The following is a 13987-nucleotide window of genomic DNA, read 5'->3' as shown; positions in this document are numbered from 1 at the left end:
CTCCCATGAGCTGCTTGGTGTCCCTGCATGGATGCCGAAATGTTCTTCTTCTCAGTGAATGGTTGTTGGGGATTAAAGGGACAAAAGTAAGGTATGTCTTATGCCACCATGATGCTGCCATCCTCTGAAGTTTTACCTTTGATACACTCCATTTCTAAGTATAAACAACTGTTTATGAACCCCCTAATATATGCCACTGATTTGTTTTCCCTCTTGAACAATCATCATTCTTTTACTATGTTCACATTGCAATGAGAGCTAAGAGCAGAGTAAAGATCATTGCATAAAACAGGAGACAGTACATAGGTAAGGAACATAGGCTCACTGCATGTGCCTGTCAAAGGCTTGTATGCATCCCTTGTACTGAATTCCGACAAACAACACACATAAGAAATGGCCAGTAGACTTGGACATTTTGTGAAGGTGGTATGCAAATGGAAAATAAGCACAGTAATTGTGAGATACATTGTCTTATCCACTAGAGGGCGGAAGAGTCAAAGAACTAATTTTCAGGATTTGAACTTGAATCTGACAGCAAAGGAAGTCATTGAAGGATTGCCAGCAGCAGTGGAAATGATTCTGAAAATGATCTCATTTGCTGCCCCTTGCATTTTCATGGACTTTGTCCTCATGGAAAGCAGGTTTGGATCCAAAATCTGTCTTATGGGAACTTTTACCGCTTAGTTCAATTTTTCTTAAAATAAGGCAATACTAACTATTGTTTTTAAGAACAGCACCTTAAGTATCATACATTTTGCTGGTATGTGTACATTTCCACATCTGCAATGCTTGTTTGGATGATAAGGAACTGGGAGATAGTAATGATGGAACTGAACCAGAGGCAAGTCCTCTGAGATACACTCCATAGGAAGGAAGAATATTTCAAACAGGAGGAAGGGTGAAAAGCACTTGATAGAGGCTGGTAGCTGTAAAATTTGAGATGCCCACAGTAGGTTTCTAAATATACCAGCACAGCTCTGGCTGCTGTGCCCTCAGCTGGCTTGGCATCGTAACATGCACTGAGAGGTGGCTGGTTCAATTCCCAGTCAGGGCACATGCCCGGATTGTGGCTCAATCCCCAATCGCTCATCTCCCTTTCTCTCTCTCTCAAGAACATCAATAAACTATTAAAATACCAGCACAGCAATAGGAGTCAATGGGGCACCAGTGGCAGAATATTTATGTGTAGGGATTTTCACATAGTTTGATCAGGTTGCTTACCTCATTCTTCTTGCTGTTCTCAGCCTATCAAAACCAAATGTTGTGGCTGGACCTTCCTTGTGTTTCCTACTATGATTGTAAGGTGATATTTTGAGCAATGACCCTTGGGAACATTGTGTGTGGGGAACAGTTATTAATTACAGGCCTGGGGATTACACAGCACACCTAGAGCCACACAGCAAGGTATTTAGGGAGGTAAGAGGAGAGAAAGGAGAAAGCAAACAAGTAGAGAAAAAGTTGAAATAAGGTAAGAAATGGAATGTGGAAGACTAAAAGCAGGAAAACAAAAATTTAAAGATAAGGCAAAGAGAACTTGTAAAACATTTAGTACTAACAATGAAAATGTTTAACAGCTGAAACAAATTAGGAAGTTGTGACTTTTCATAGCACATTAAAATAGTTGTTTTTCTTAAACTATGTAAGAATGAGTTGTTAAAGAGTAGAAAAATGCAAACATGAGGACAGTGAGTAGCAAGAAGACCCCCCCCCCCAACTACCCAAATAGAAACATGGACAGATGAGGCTGAATACAGTGGAAATAGGAATAAAAATAAAATAGTACAGAACAAGGCAATTCAGTTTTATAACCTTGCTGAGAAACGAATAAAGCAAAACAGACCAATATAGAAAAAAGAAAAAAATATGTGGAAATGAAACAGAACACAAAAGAGATATTTGTGCTATATTAATCTTCTGATACGTATGTCCAATTAATCGAGTGTATCTGCCTCTGAATCGCTTGTCTTGCCTCAATGCAATTTGATGGCCATGCATGGGATTTTTTTCTACGAGTACTACTTGGTTCAGAAACTATTACACAACTGTTAGGTCAAACCTAAACTGCTTGTCTTTCTGGGAAGATTATTCTGGGCAAACTTCTTTATCCCCATCTTCAATGCTTAATACCCAAGCAATTGATAACTTTAGACCAGTATTTTCTTCTTTACAACAAAAAAAAAAATGGACTGGATACTATTTTTATTCCAAAATAGGTTTTTTAATTATAAAAATAATTCATGATTATAGGTAGGAAAGAGAAAGGATTAAAGTAAGTGAAAATCACCCACATACTAAATTGAAAATAATTATTCATACTTTTATAGACCTTTTCAGATATTCTAAACACATGTAAATATACACTCCACAATTTAAAAGCATGTTATGTCTCTGTTTGCTAATATGTCTACATCTAATGTGAAAAATATTTCTTCCTGGCTGGTATGGCGAGGTTAGTTATGTTCCCGGGAAAAGCCCTGTTGGGCTCAGGCTGCCTGACACTGTGTCCTATAATGAAGGAAGGGTTGAATCATATTAGGCGTCTACTGGGAAGGCTAGCCACCCAGAAGACAGGGCTTTTACAAGCATCCAATCCTGTCTCCCCAGCAAGACACAGGGGATAGGATTATACAGAGAAAGGGGGTAGGGTGAGGCAGACCTGGTGGTCTGTGGATTTCAGCTATTGTCCTTTAGTCATCAAGTGATGAGATGATATGGATGAGATAATGTCTTGAATCCTGGTGGGTCGGTCTGACTCTGCTTATGGGTTCTGCTTGATGGATTCACATCTGAGTCACCTCCTCAATTGCTTTGCAAATGCCTTGAAAAGGAAACTGTAAGAAAAACTTAAGCCCCTGATCATATATGAGAAACTTAACCCCCTATTCACATAAGCATTTGTGTTCTAAGATTTAAAATAATGATTGCTTTTCAGATTAATTCAGGTGCTCAATCTATCAGATTATAGGTCCCCCCCATCATTCCTCCCGCTCTGATTAGGTAAGTTGGTTGATATCTATCAACCTTATACTATACTTAATTTTATTTTTAAATTAATTCTATTGCTATAGGGCCACTAATTTCACCTCTGCTATGTGGAGATTCCCTCTTTTAAGTCTGAAGACTGGAAAGAACCAAACAAATTCTGTGTGAGTTTACTTTAGATTCATTTTTTCTGATTAGATTTATAATTGAGTATACCTACAATTTCCTTTTGAGATATCTCTTCAACTTTCACAAACCTTTCTTTACAAACCTTACAACTTTCAGAAACAACCAGCTTTAGAACCCACTTTCTCTTTCCTTCAAAATGCATCTCCATGCCCTATGCCTTCTATTACACAAAGACTATGCATTCTTTCCAAATAGAATTCAAGTTCAGTCCTACATAGGTTCCTCCATTGCCAGCTTCAGAGCAGTGAGAGTGGTGAGAAGTACGTCTCAGGGCCCCATAGATTTCTCATCAAGTGGGCCCATGGTCCTAGCTCTGCATGTGTCTGTCTAACTGCCTGCCACATCCCCCCCTCAAGGATCTTAGCTCTGAATTCTTTCAGGGAAAGGGGACTTCACAACTCTTCTGAAACCAATTCCTGCTGAATAGGCTCGAAGTTTCCTCTCAGAGCCAAGAGATCTTTGCTCTCCATCAGAGGAATGATGAGGCCTGGGCATTGAAGGAGGTGGCAATGTTGCCTAGGGTGGTATTCCCTAGGTGCCTGTAGGGCTTGTAACCTGGTGGAGAAAAACAGTGTTATACAATGTAGTATTATTGTGCAAAAGTTAGAACAACAAGAATGATGACAAAAGGTCTATGGGAAAAAAAAACATATCCGTTCTAATAATTTCCTGTTGAAATAAAATTTTTCTTTCTAAAAGCACTCTCATTTTCATTTTAGAGCCAAATTAAGACCAATTTATTTACTGTATTAAATCCTACCTAATAAAAGAGTAATATGCAAATTGACCCTAACTCTGCTACACCTACAAGCCACACCCACAAGCTAAGCCCACCAGCCAATCATGAGCAAATATGCAAATAATTCCAACCAAAATGGCTACAGCCACAGAGAGGAGGAGGGAGGCTTGGGTTTCCCCGGTAACAAAGGAAGCCAAGCTTTCCGCCTGCTGTTGCTGGCTTAAGCCTCCACTCAAGGCTACAAAGTTTCAATTATAGAAGGTAAACAAATTCAAACAGAAATGGCATCAGCTACTGAGCCAGAAAGAGCAGGAGGCAAGGGTTGATCCCGGCAATGGAGGAAGCAAAGCTTCTGCAGCCCTGGCTGGCCTAGGCCTCTGCTCCAGGCTACAAAGTTAATTATACAAGATACACAAACCCCAAAAGAAATGGCTGCTGGCCACAGAGCGAGCAGGAGGCTTGGCTCCGCTCCAGGCTACAAAGTTTCAATTGAGAAAGAAACATAAATCCCAGACACAAGGGCCTCTGCTTGGGTCGCCAGGGGCCGTGGCCAGCCTGCAAACCACCACAGGCCCTTCTCCCAGGTTGCCCCACACCCCAAGAGAACCCCTACCCTGATCTGGGATACCCTTCAGGGGAAACTAGCTGGCCCCCAACCATGCATCAGGCCTCTATACTATCTAATAAAAGAGTAATATGCAGATTGACAATCACTCCAACACACAAGAGGGCTGCCACCATGTGGTCAAAGATCCTGCCCCCATGTGGACACAAGATGGCCGGCACAAGATGGCTGGCAGGGGTGGGCAGTTGGGAGGGACCAGCTCTACAAGGGAGGGCAGTTGGGGGCAATCAAGCCTGCAGGGGAGGGCAGTTAGGGGTGACCAGGCCGGCATAGAAGGGAAGTTAGGGGTGACCGGGCCTGCAGGGAAGGGCAGTTTGTTGGGACCGAGGCCTGCAGGGGAGGGCAGTTGGGAGGACCAGGTATGTAGGGGAGGGCAGTTAGGGTTGACCAGGCCTAAAGCGGAGGGAATTTAGGGGCAAACACATTGGTAGGGGAGCAGTTAGGCATCAATCAGGCTGGCAGGGGAGTGGTTAAGGGGGTGATCAGGCTAGCAGGCAGAAGTGGTTAGGGGCAATCAGGAAGGCAGGCTGGCGAGCAGTTGGGAGCCAGCAGTCCTGGATTTTGAGAGGGCTGTGCAACTGCCTGTTTAAGCCTGGTCCTACCAGGATCGGGCCTAAACGGGCAGTTGGACAGCCCTCAAGAGGTCCAAGATTGGAGAGGGTGGAGGCTGGCCTGAGGGACACCCCCCACACCCCAGCTCCCCCCCACCCACGTGTACAAATTTCATGCACCGGGCCTCTCGTCTAATTATAATTTGGCCTGGTTGTTTGCATAAAGACAACAAGAATAACCATTGATAACATAGGCTATTTTTTTTTAATTCTTTGCTGGAATCTCATGAAAATGTTTATATCCAAGGAAAAGAAGCCATGCAACACAGTTGCCATGAGGCTTTGCCTCCATAACTATAAGTTTTGTCATATTCCTCACCTTCTTGAGGTCCCCACATGTGTCTTGGGGTTCCTTTCATGCCATCTCTCAGGAAAGTAACCTTCCTTCCTTACCTGGAGAGACGATCATGAATCACATGACCAAGCAGGGTACCAGGCTAATTATCCAAGGGACTTCTCAGCTTCAAAGTCAATGTTCGTTCTTTAGAGGTTGCTGGTGACATCCAGAGTCCTGGCAATGTCTTGCTCAGACATGACCTTCCAGTAAAGTTTTGGGTTAATAAAGCCCCAATTAGAAACTGACTTATGTCCTGTTATGAAGAAATCAGACTCTTACTGGATTTATGCAAACACACACATTGCCATGAGAATAATCATAACAAAAACTATAATTATTTTTAGTTCATTCATTCCTATAACTAAATACTTTTTCTCCTGACTTTTCTTGCCAATATTTCTATAAATCCAGAAAACCTTTGATTTGTAGTCAGATAGATGTAAAACTTTCTTTTCCACTTCTTTTGAGAAATAGGCTTATATACTCACTTTCTTAAGAAGCATAACAGAGATAACATAAGTTTGACAGCTCTCAGGAGGCTGCAGACAATGTGGCTGTGTATGTGGGGAAATTGCAGGCACCAGGGTTAGTTCCCAGGACTGTAGTAACTGCTGGACCACCAATGGCTTTAGTGTAAAAGAACCAGTTTTTGTCCTTTAAAAACAGAGTAACCCCCAACTGGACTGTGTTGCTCCTGCTTCTGCAGCCTACTGAAGGGTACTTCTGAGGCTCAGGCCTGTAGTACAGATACTTGGGGAATTTGAAGGATTATTTCCCATACGATTCTTTATCAATATAAACCAAAGAGCCAAAAAATTCTCACAGACCAGGAGAACGAAAAGGCTGCTTGGCCTCAGGTCCCACTTGCTGGACCAGAGACAGAAGGGTATGCATCCTGACTTGGCTCTGTGCCCCTAGAGCACTCGCTGCCATTTTGTCCCCTCATGAGTGACATGGAGGGACAACTATCTTGTATTGCAAGTCTCACAGGATGGTCACAAGTTTAGGGCAGGAAAGGACTGTGCAGAGGTCCCTGGCCTGTCCCACCTGGAGGGCTGAGGGTGAGAACAATGATGACATTAATGACACTGAGTCCTCAGGAGAACCTGTGAGCTAGGTGGAGGTCTCCTACTTTCGAGAAAGGGGAACAGGTCAGGGATGCCAGGCCAAGGCCTAAGGTCACACACAGCCAGTGATCATTGTAGTGAGGAGCCTTCCAGAATGAGAGCATGCTGGAGTTGAGGTGACACTGGCACCAGATTACTTGGGTCAGATATCCAGGGTGTGAGGTCAAGGGTGGTGAGGGAAATGGGGTGAGGTGAGCATGACCTCAATGACCCTGCCTCTACCATTTGGAAGCAAACCTCCGGGTGTGCCATTCTGATGTAGAACCTCTGGGGATCCAAGAAGAGGCTGCAGAGGAAACTGAGTGAGCCTGTTTGGAGGGCGCTCCAGGGTCAGAAGAAAGGGGACTCTGACTTCCCAGCTGGAGCCCTCCAAGGCACGACAGGGAGGCCCTCCCCCTCCAGTTCCACCTCCTGTTCCCACAGAACATGATACCCTCCCTTACAAGTTTCCAAGGGGGCGTATGGGGGACTGAGTGCAGGATGGTTATGAGGATGGGGCTGGCCCGGGATCACTGATGCTATGGTTTGCCAAAAGGAGCTCCTGGGAGTGGAGCTACTGGAGAGTCAAGTAAGGGACAATTGAGTTGAGCACGTAAGGGTCCTAGGCTGCTCCACATGGGAAGCTCAGGAGTCTGAAGGTGGGAGGCTTTCAGAGAAGGGCATGGGGGTGCCTGAGAGAAGAGGTTCATCCCACCCTCACCTGTTTGTCCAGTGTGTCCCAGCCTTGGAAAATATCTGAAAGACCTGAAGATGCTGTACACCAGGACGGAGGATTATCTGGAGGTGGGTGACCTGGGGCCTGAGTTAGGGTGACTAGGATTGGCCTTTGGGGACAGAGAACCACGTACATACTGAGTCCTGACGTGTCAGCACAGCCTCCGCTGGGACCTGGGACATCTTTCCCATCATAGTGATCCATATCCTCCTCTTCTGGAGGCCACAGTCAGGCCTGGATTCTAGTCCTGTCTTTCCCTGTTTCCCACCCCCTTCTGAGACCTGGCAGTTGTGCGCCATGAGAAAGTGGCATAGGGGCCTATCCTGGCCTGGAGGCTCTTTCCGATGGACGGGGCTCTCTGCCCTCCAGTGCAATCAGATCAACCTAGAAAAAAAGGGGAAGGTGAGTAGTGGAAGTCTTCCTGGGGCAGGACAGAGGAATGACTATGTGAGACGTCCAGGCCAGCACACTCCTGGGCTCCATCCCATGCATCTTCCACTTGTTGGACTTGGTATTCATGGAAAATATGCTTGGCTACAAAATCTCTCTTTTTGAGAAACTCTTACGTCTTAGGTAAAAGTTTAGTAAAGTAGTAAATATAAAATATTCTTTTTAAGGGTAACACAAGAAAGTCCCTACATTTTTCTGGATATGCATACATTTCCAGCAATGAAAACAAGAAAAACAAACAAGAAAATAATATAAGATTGAAACAATTTAGAAAGTTGTAACTTTTTATATGATACTAATATATATATATATTTTTTCCTTCAACTATGTTTAGAACTTTATTTAAAAGAGGAGAAGAACAGTCCGGGTGAGGCAGCGTGCCCCTGGGTCCGGGTGAGGCTGGGTCCCGGTCCCGGGTGAAGCCGCGTGCCCCTGGGTCCGGGAGAGGCCACGCATCCCTGCATCCGGGTGAGGCTGAGTCCGGGGCCCTGGTGAGGCCGCACGCCCCTGCGTCCGGGTGAGGCCACGCGCCCCTTGGTCCGGGTGAGGCCACGCGCCCGGGGGCCCGGGTGATACTGGGTCCCGGGTCCGGGTGAGGCCACGAGCCCCTGAGTCTGGGTGAGGCCGCGCCCCTGGGTCCGGGCGAGACCAAACCAGAGGGAGTCGGACCTGCATTACCACCATTTGTCCACCATCCAGAACTGATAAGTCAGTACTGACATGTACACATAAGGAACGGGTGGACATTGAAATTGGGTCTCAAAAGAACTGTTGGTCCAGAAAGAAACTCACTACAGACTGATTCATTTGCCTGTCAGCATAACTATTATTGCTCGTCTCACATTCGGTTCTTATAAGTATATTTCTAGTAACACATGATCTCACTCATCTAGGAGAAATGATGAACAACATAGACTGATGAACAAGAACAGACCCAGAAACAAGGAGGCATCGATCGGACTGTCGGGCCTCAGAGGGAGAGTAGGGGAGGGTGGAGGTAGTGGGAGAGATCAACCAAAGGACTTGTGTGCATGCATACGAGCCTAATCATTGGTTAAGGACAACGGGGGGGGGGGGGGGGGCATCCATGGGGAAGGGTGTGTGATGGGAATGGGGGGATGAGGACAAATATGTGACACCTTAATCAATAAAGAAATTTTTAAAAAAAGAATTATTCAATGTAAGTGAAAGTAATAAAAATGAAGCTTAAATATAATAATTTTTACAATACTATTTACAATGTAAAAAAAATAAAAAAAAATTAAAAGTGGAGAAAAACAAAGAAAACAAAATAGCAAGAAGTTTCAAGAATGGGCAAGATGATGTGGGATAGAGTGGAAATAGAAATAAATATCAGCAAGGCAAGTGAGCATCCTGAGACTGTGCTGAGAAATGAATAACCCGGAATAGTCTCATGTAGAAACAAGAAAACATGTGTGGGTGGGAAGGAGGGGAAATATCATGGATATTTGTATGTCAGAGTTAATGTTGTATGATACAATTACTCGAGTGTATCTACTACTAAATCCAGTTTTGCCACAATGAAATTTAATTATAGGCTTGGGATTTATTTTTACAAGTACAATTTGGTTCTGAAAAAACTTAAAACAACTGCCCTCTTTTAGGCAGAACCACCCCCGCTCCTCTTTCCAGGTGCATTATACTGGACACACTTCCCTGTCCCCACATTTTCTCTTTTTCAAAAAGAATGTAGGGTTTTATTGTTTTTTAACATACACAATACTCATTTATAGATAGAAAAGTGAAAGATTTAAAATAAGTGGTAATCCCCTTGCTAAACTGGAAATAATTGTACATATCTTAATGTGTATCCTTTCAGATAGTATGTAGTTTATGTAAATAAACACTTATGCATATTTATAAACTAGAGGCCCAGTGCATGATTGAATCATGCACGTGTAGGGTCCCCTACACGCTTTCGCTTTTCACGGTGGAGCTGGGTGCCTGTCCACTCGTGCACCAAGCCTTTCAGAAGCCTCCGGCTCGGCGGAGGCTTCTGAAAGGCCTGGTGCCAGAGCAGACAGGCACCCAGGTCCCCCACTTTTGTTTTTTTTGTTTTTGTTTTTGTTTTTGCTGTGAAAGAGCTCATTTATTGGGGTGGTGGACTCAGTGGATCCAAAGTGGAGAGCTGGTGAAGGGATCGGTGGCTTCCAGTTTCAAGCGCTGGTTCTCAGTCCTGCGGCACCTGTTTATGGATCTCTTCGGCGAGGCTGGGCCAGGTCAGGGCTGCACGCACTTTGGCATCTGGGCCAGGGATGCTCTCCAGGCCCCACAGGGTGAAGCGGCTGAAACTGGCAGAGGCACGAATAAAGCGGTCGAAGTCCCACTCCAGCGCCTCCGGGGGTTCCACCAGCTCCTGCTCCTCCTTGTCGAATCCCGCTGAAAAGTCCTGCTTCCCCACCGACTGCTCTTCCATCACCATCACGTATCCCAGCAGGCCAGGCAGCACCTCCACCTCCTCGCCCCTCAGACTGCGGCCCCGAAACGACACTTCGAGTCCATCGGGACCCTGACGGATGGCCGGGGTGAAAAAGCGCCCCACAGGGGCGGGCCGGTTAACCCGGACTTCACAGGGCAGGAGGTGCAGCGTGTGCGCAGAGTGACGGGGCGTAGGTGGATGCGGTGCTTCTCCATGTCTTCCTCCTCGCTGCTCTCCATCCTCTGCTGGGTTTCCGTGGCTCCCTGACTGAGGCCAGAGCTCGCTCCCCCACTTTTGATGGTTCGCGGCCGGCCACTGAGGGGGGCTACCCTGCTGTTGAGAGGCGCAGAGGGTGGGACCCCCTCAGCAGCCCGGATCTGGCCTTTGAGAGGCACAGGGGGCGGGAGTCCCGCCCCCTGCGCCTCTCAACAGCAGGATAGCCCTGCTCAGTGGCAGCAGATCCTTGCCCCTCAATGGCCGGATAGGCCACCCTGAGTCCCGCCCCCCAGCCTCCGCCGCCCAATCGTGGGCGTAGCGGAGTGATGGTAATTTACATGGTACGCTATTATTAGATAGGATTATTTAATGTTATATTTATGTTTGATAATGTATTCTAGTAATATTAAAATGATTTCTTAAAAATAATATCTTTTACCCTGCTATGTGTTAAATTATATGGTAATTTGGCTGCAGTTAATGGACTTAAAATTATTTTGTTTTCTATTTTTTGAATAATGCTGTGATGATCATCATTGTATAGGTACCTCTGAACATTTTTTCAATTTGTGTTGAGCCTTTTCCTACAATTAAAATTTGTTTAAATCTACACATATTTTGAAATCTAGTATGAATGAACTTTGAATCATTTCATCAAATTCCCTTGGAATTTTGATTGGTATCTCATCAATTTGTAGGTTGGATTAAGAGGAATTCATTCACTGGCTCCTTTATCAGGTATGAATTGAGCGTCTCCTCTGCGCCCGGCACTAGAATCGCAGTGGTCAACCCCAAGAGCTTGTCAGGATGGCATGTTTGCATGAAAGAGTCATACCAGCCAGCACATGCATAACGTGAAGTCAGGATGTGCTGCGTACTCTGAACAAGGTTAGAGCAGAGAAAGAGACAAATGGTGACGAGGTAATGTTGTGTGGAGGATGATGTGAAGGTTAGTGGGATCGAGGCGATAGTTGAGGCTGCCTTGGGAATATGCATAGATGATATTTTGGGCTATGATTCCAAAGTGCTCTAGGTGACTCTGTATCGTTTTTGAAAAAAACTTATATTTACAAGTAAAATAATTCATATTTTTAGTGCAATGGCATTTTAATTTTTGTGGAATGCGAATGGTAGTGGTTTCCATATAGTGTGGCTTATTCAGTAGCATTTAAAATTAAATGTAGAAGATGCTCAATGTCACTAATCAAGGGGGATTTGCAAATCAGAACCACACAATATCACCTCCCACTGCCAGAATGGCTGTTATCAAAAAGTCAAGAAGCGATAAGTGTTGCGAGGAAGCGGAGAAAAGGGAACCCTTGTGCACTGTTGATAGAATTGTAAATTAGTGCAGCCACTATGGAAAACAGTATGGAAGATCCTCAAAAATTAAAACTAGAACTTGCATATGACCCAGCAAGTTCACTCCTGGTTATTTGTAGAAATCCAAAACACGAATTAAAAGAATACATGTACCCTTGTGTTTATTGCAACATCTGTTACAATAGCACACATGTGGAAGCAACCTAAGTGCCCACCTATAAACAATTGGATGAAGAAGATGTGGTGCATATATATAGTAGAGTATTATTCAGTTCTAAAAAAGAATGAAGTCTTGATATCTGCAACAACATAGATGGTATTCCAAGGCATGATGCTCAGTGAGCTAAGTTGGACAGAGAAAGACAAATACCATATCATCTGGCTTATATGTGGAATTAAAAAAACAAAAACCTCATATATATAGAGGACAGATCAGTGGATACCGAGGGTGGAAGTGGTAAAATTGGATAAAGGGGTTAAAATTCAAAAAGGGAAAACAAAATGTTGCATTACTGAACAGCACAAAAACACCTTACTATTGGCTATTGTTAGGTGAAAATAAGCAAACAAAACAACAACAAAAACACCATTTTTAAAGAAGAAACACAAGCTCAAATCGGATGTCAGCTACATGTATTCTGAAACTAAACAAAGCCAGAGCTCAGGTTGTAAAAGTTATGTGCCAGGTAATATACAATTTATACCCAGGGGTTTTCCCCTGTCCTAGAGGCAGAGGGCACTTAATCTTGTGAGTGTGGGTTCTACTTAAGGAACCTGGCCAAGCGGAGATTTTATAAAGGGAACACCAGAAACTGGGATTAGCTTAACCTCATGTGAAGTATTGAGCCAGTGAGTGTGGGTCTGTGATAATAGTTTAAACTCTGCATAGTCTAATCGCTTGTGAGGTGTTTTATGGATTGTGGGCCTCATGGCAACCCAGAGAGCCCACAGTTCTTACGTCGGTTGGTCATATGCCGTCCGTTCATTTCTCTAAGAGAAATTCATCCAAAAGGCAAATGTATCCATTAGTGTAGTGTGGGCAGGACAGGAGAGGAGCAGGTCCCCCAAGTGGGCTCCAGTGGCATCTGACAGTTGACAGTTGGACAAGGTTCTGAGCAGGCAAGACCCTTGAACTGTTGAACTTGCTTTTTGGATTCCGACCTGAGGGGATCAGATGCTGGAAGATGCCCTCTTGGGGTGAGCAGACATGAGACACTTCCTGGAGCTTGGAGTTAGTGAGGATGGGCTGGAGGCAGATGCTCCTGTCCCTTCCCCAAAAGTCTTGGGCCCTCGGTCATCCAGTGAACAGAGAATGAATCCCATGAACTCCAAGGCTCAGGCACATCCTCAGCTTTCTGGGTTTCAGTCTTGACCAGTATCTCCTTCAGGGACTGGGGATCCCGAACTGGGGTGTGACAGGGCTGGGTGACAATCTGCTTTCTTCCCAGAAGCTGCTCAAGGAGGTGCTGCCCCACCAGTGCCTGAGCTCCGTCTGGACCCAGAAGGCCAAGCCTGGCAAGGAGCATGTGGCCTCCACTTTCCGTGCCACCGTCACACAGTTCAATCATGTGGCCACCTGTGTGATCACCACCTGTGTGATCACCACCTGCCTTGGGGACTCAAGCATGATGGATGGCCCAGGACAGGGCCAACGTGGTGGAGCACTGGATCAAGGTGGTCAAGGTCTGTTAGGGGAAGCCTAGCAGCATCCCTATGCAGAGCCTTGAAAAATGCCTCTGCTGCTTGGTCAGCTCTCAGGAGTGAGGCCTGAGGTAGGAGCCCCAGCTCAGCCTCCAGGTCCTCTCTACCAGAGGTGCGGGGACCTTGATGTATGTGAGAGGCTCACTTCCTACCTGGCCTCTTGCTTGGGTTGAGCTGGGATCCTCCTCGCTCTGAGACTTGCTCTTTGGCTGCTAATCATGCACAATCGGAGCATCTGTCCCAACTTTAGGGGGTGTCAATACTAAGGGGCTGAAGCTACAGTTGCAGCTCCCACCTCACAGATCATGTCTCCCCTTTCCAGGAGAGTAGAACCCTAAGGAGCTTTGACTCCCTGCAAGCCATCCTGGATGCTCTGCAGAGCATGTCCATCCATCATCTGAAGAAGACATGGGGGAAAGGTTCCAGGTGCGTAGGCCTCTCCCATCAGAAGAGGGATGTGAAGGTGTCTCCCATATATATCTAATGTCCCCTCACCTCCTGGGAGGCAGCCTACACTGGGAACAGGGACTGG

General features: G+C 45.5%; 1 pseudogene across 1 annotated transcript; it reads right to left on the bottom strand.

Moving 5' to 3' along the window:
- Positions 1 to 9966: 9966 nt before the first annotated feature.
- Positions 9967 to 10454, bottom strand: LOC307112150 (ribonuclease H2 subunit C-like; annotated as a pseudogene). The gene has a single exon. The product of its transcript is annotated as a ribonuclease H2 subunit C-like (transcript).
- Positions 10455 to 13987: the final 3533 nt, after the last annotated feature.

The sequence above is a fragment of the Cnephaeus nilssonii genome, assembly GCF_951640355.1.
Source record: "Cnephaeus nilssonii genome assembly, chromosome: 15".
In the NCBI taxonomy this organism is placed as follows: Eukaryota; Metazoa; Chordata; class Mammalia; order Chiroptera; family Vespertilionidae; genus Cnephaeus; species Cnephaeus nilssonii.
The sequence above is the reverse complement of the archived record's forward strand: the minus strand, read 5'-3'. Positions and strand labels throughout refer to the sequence as shown.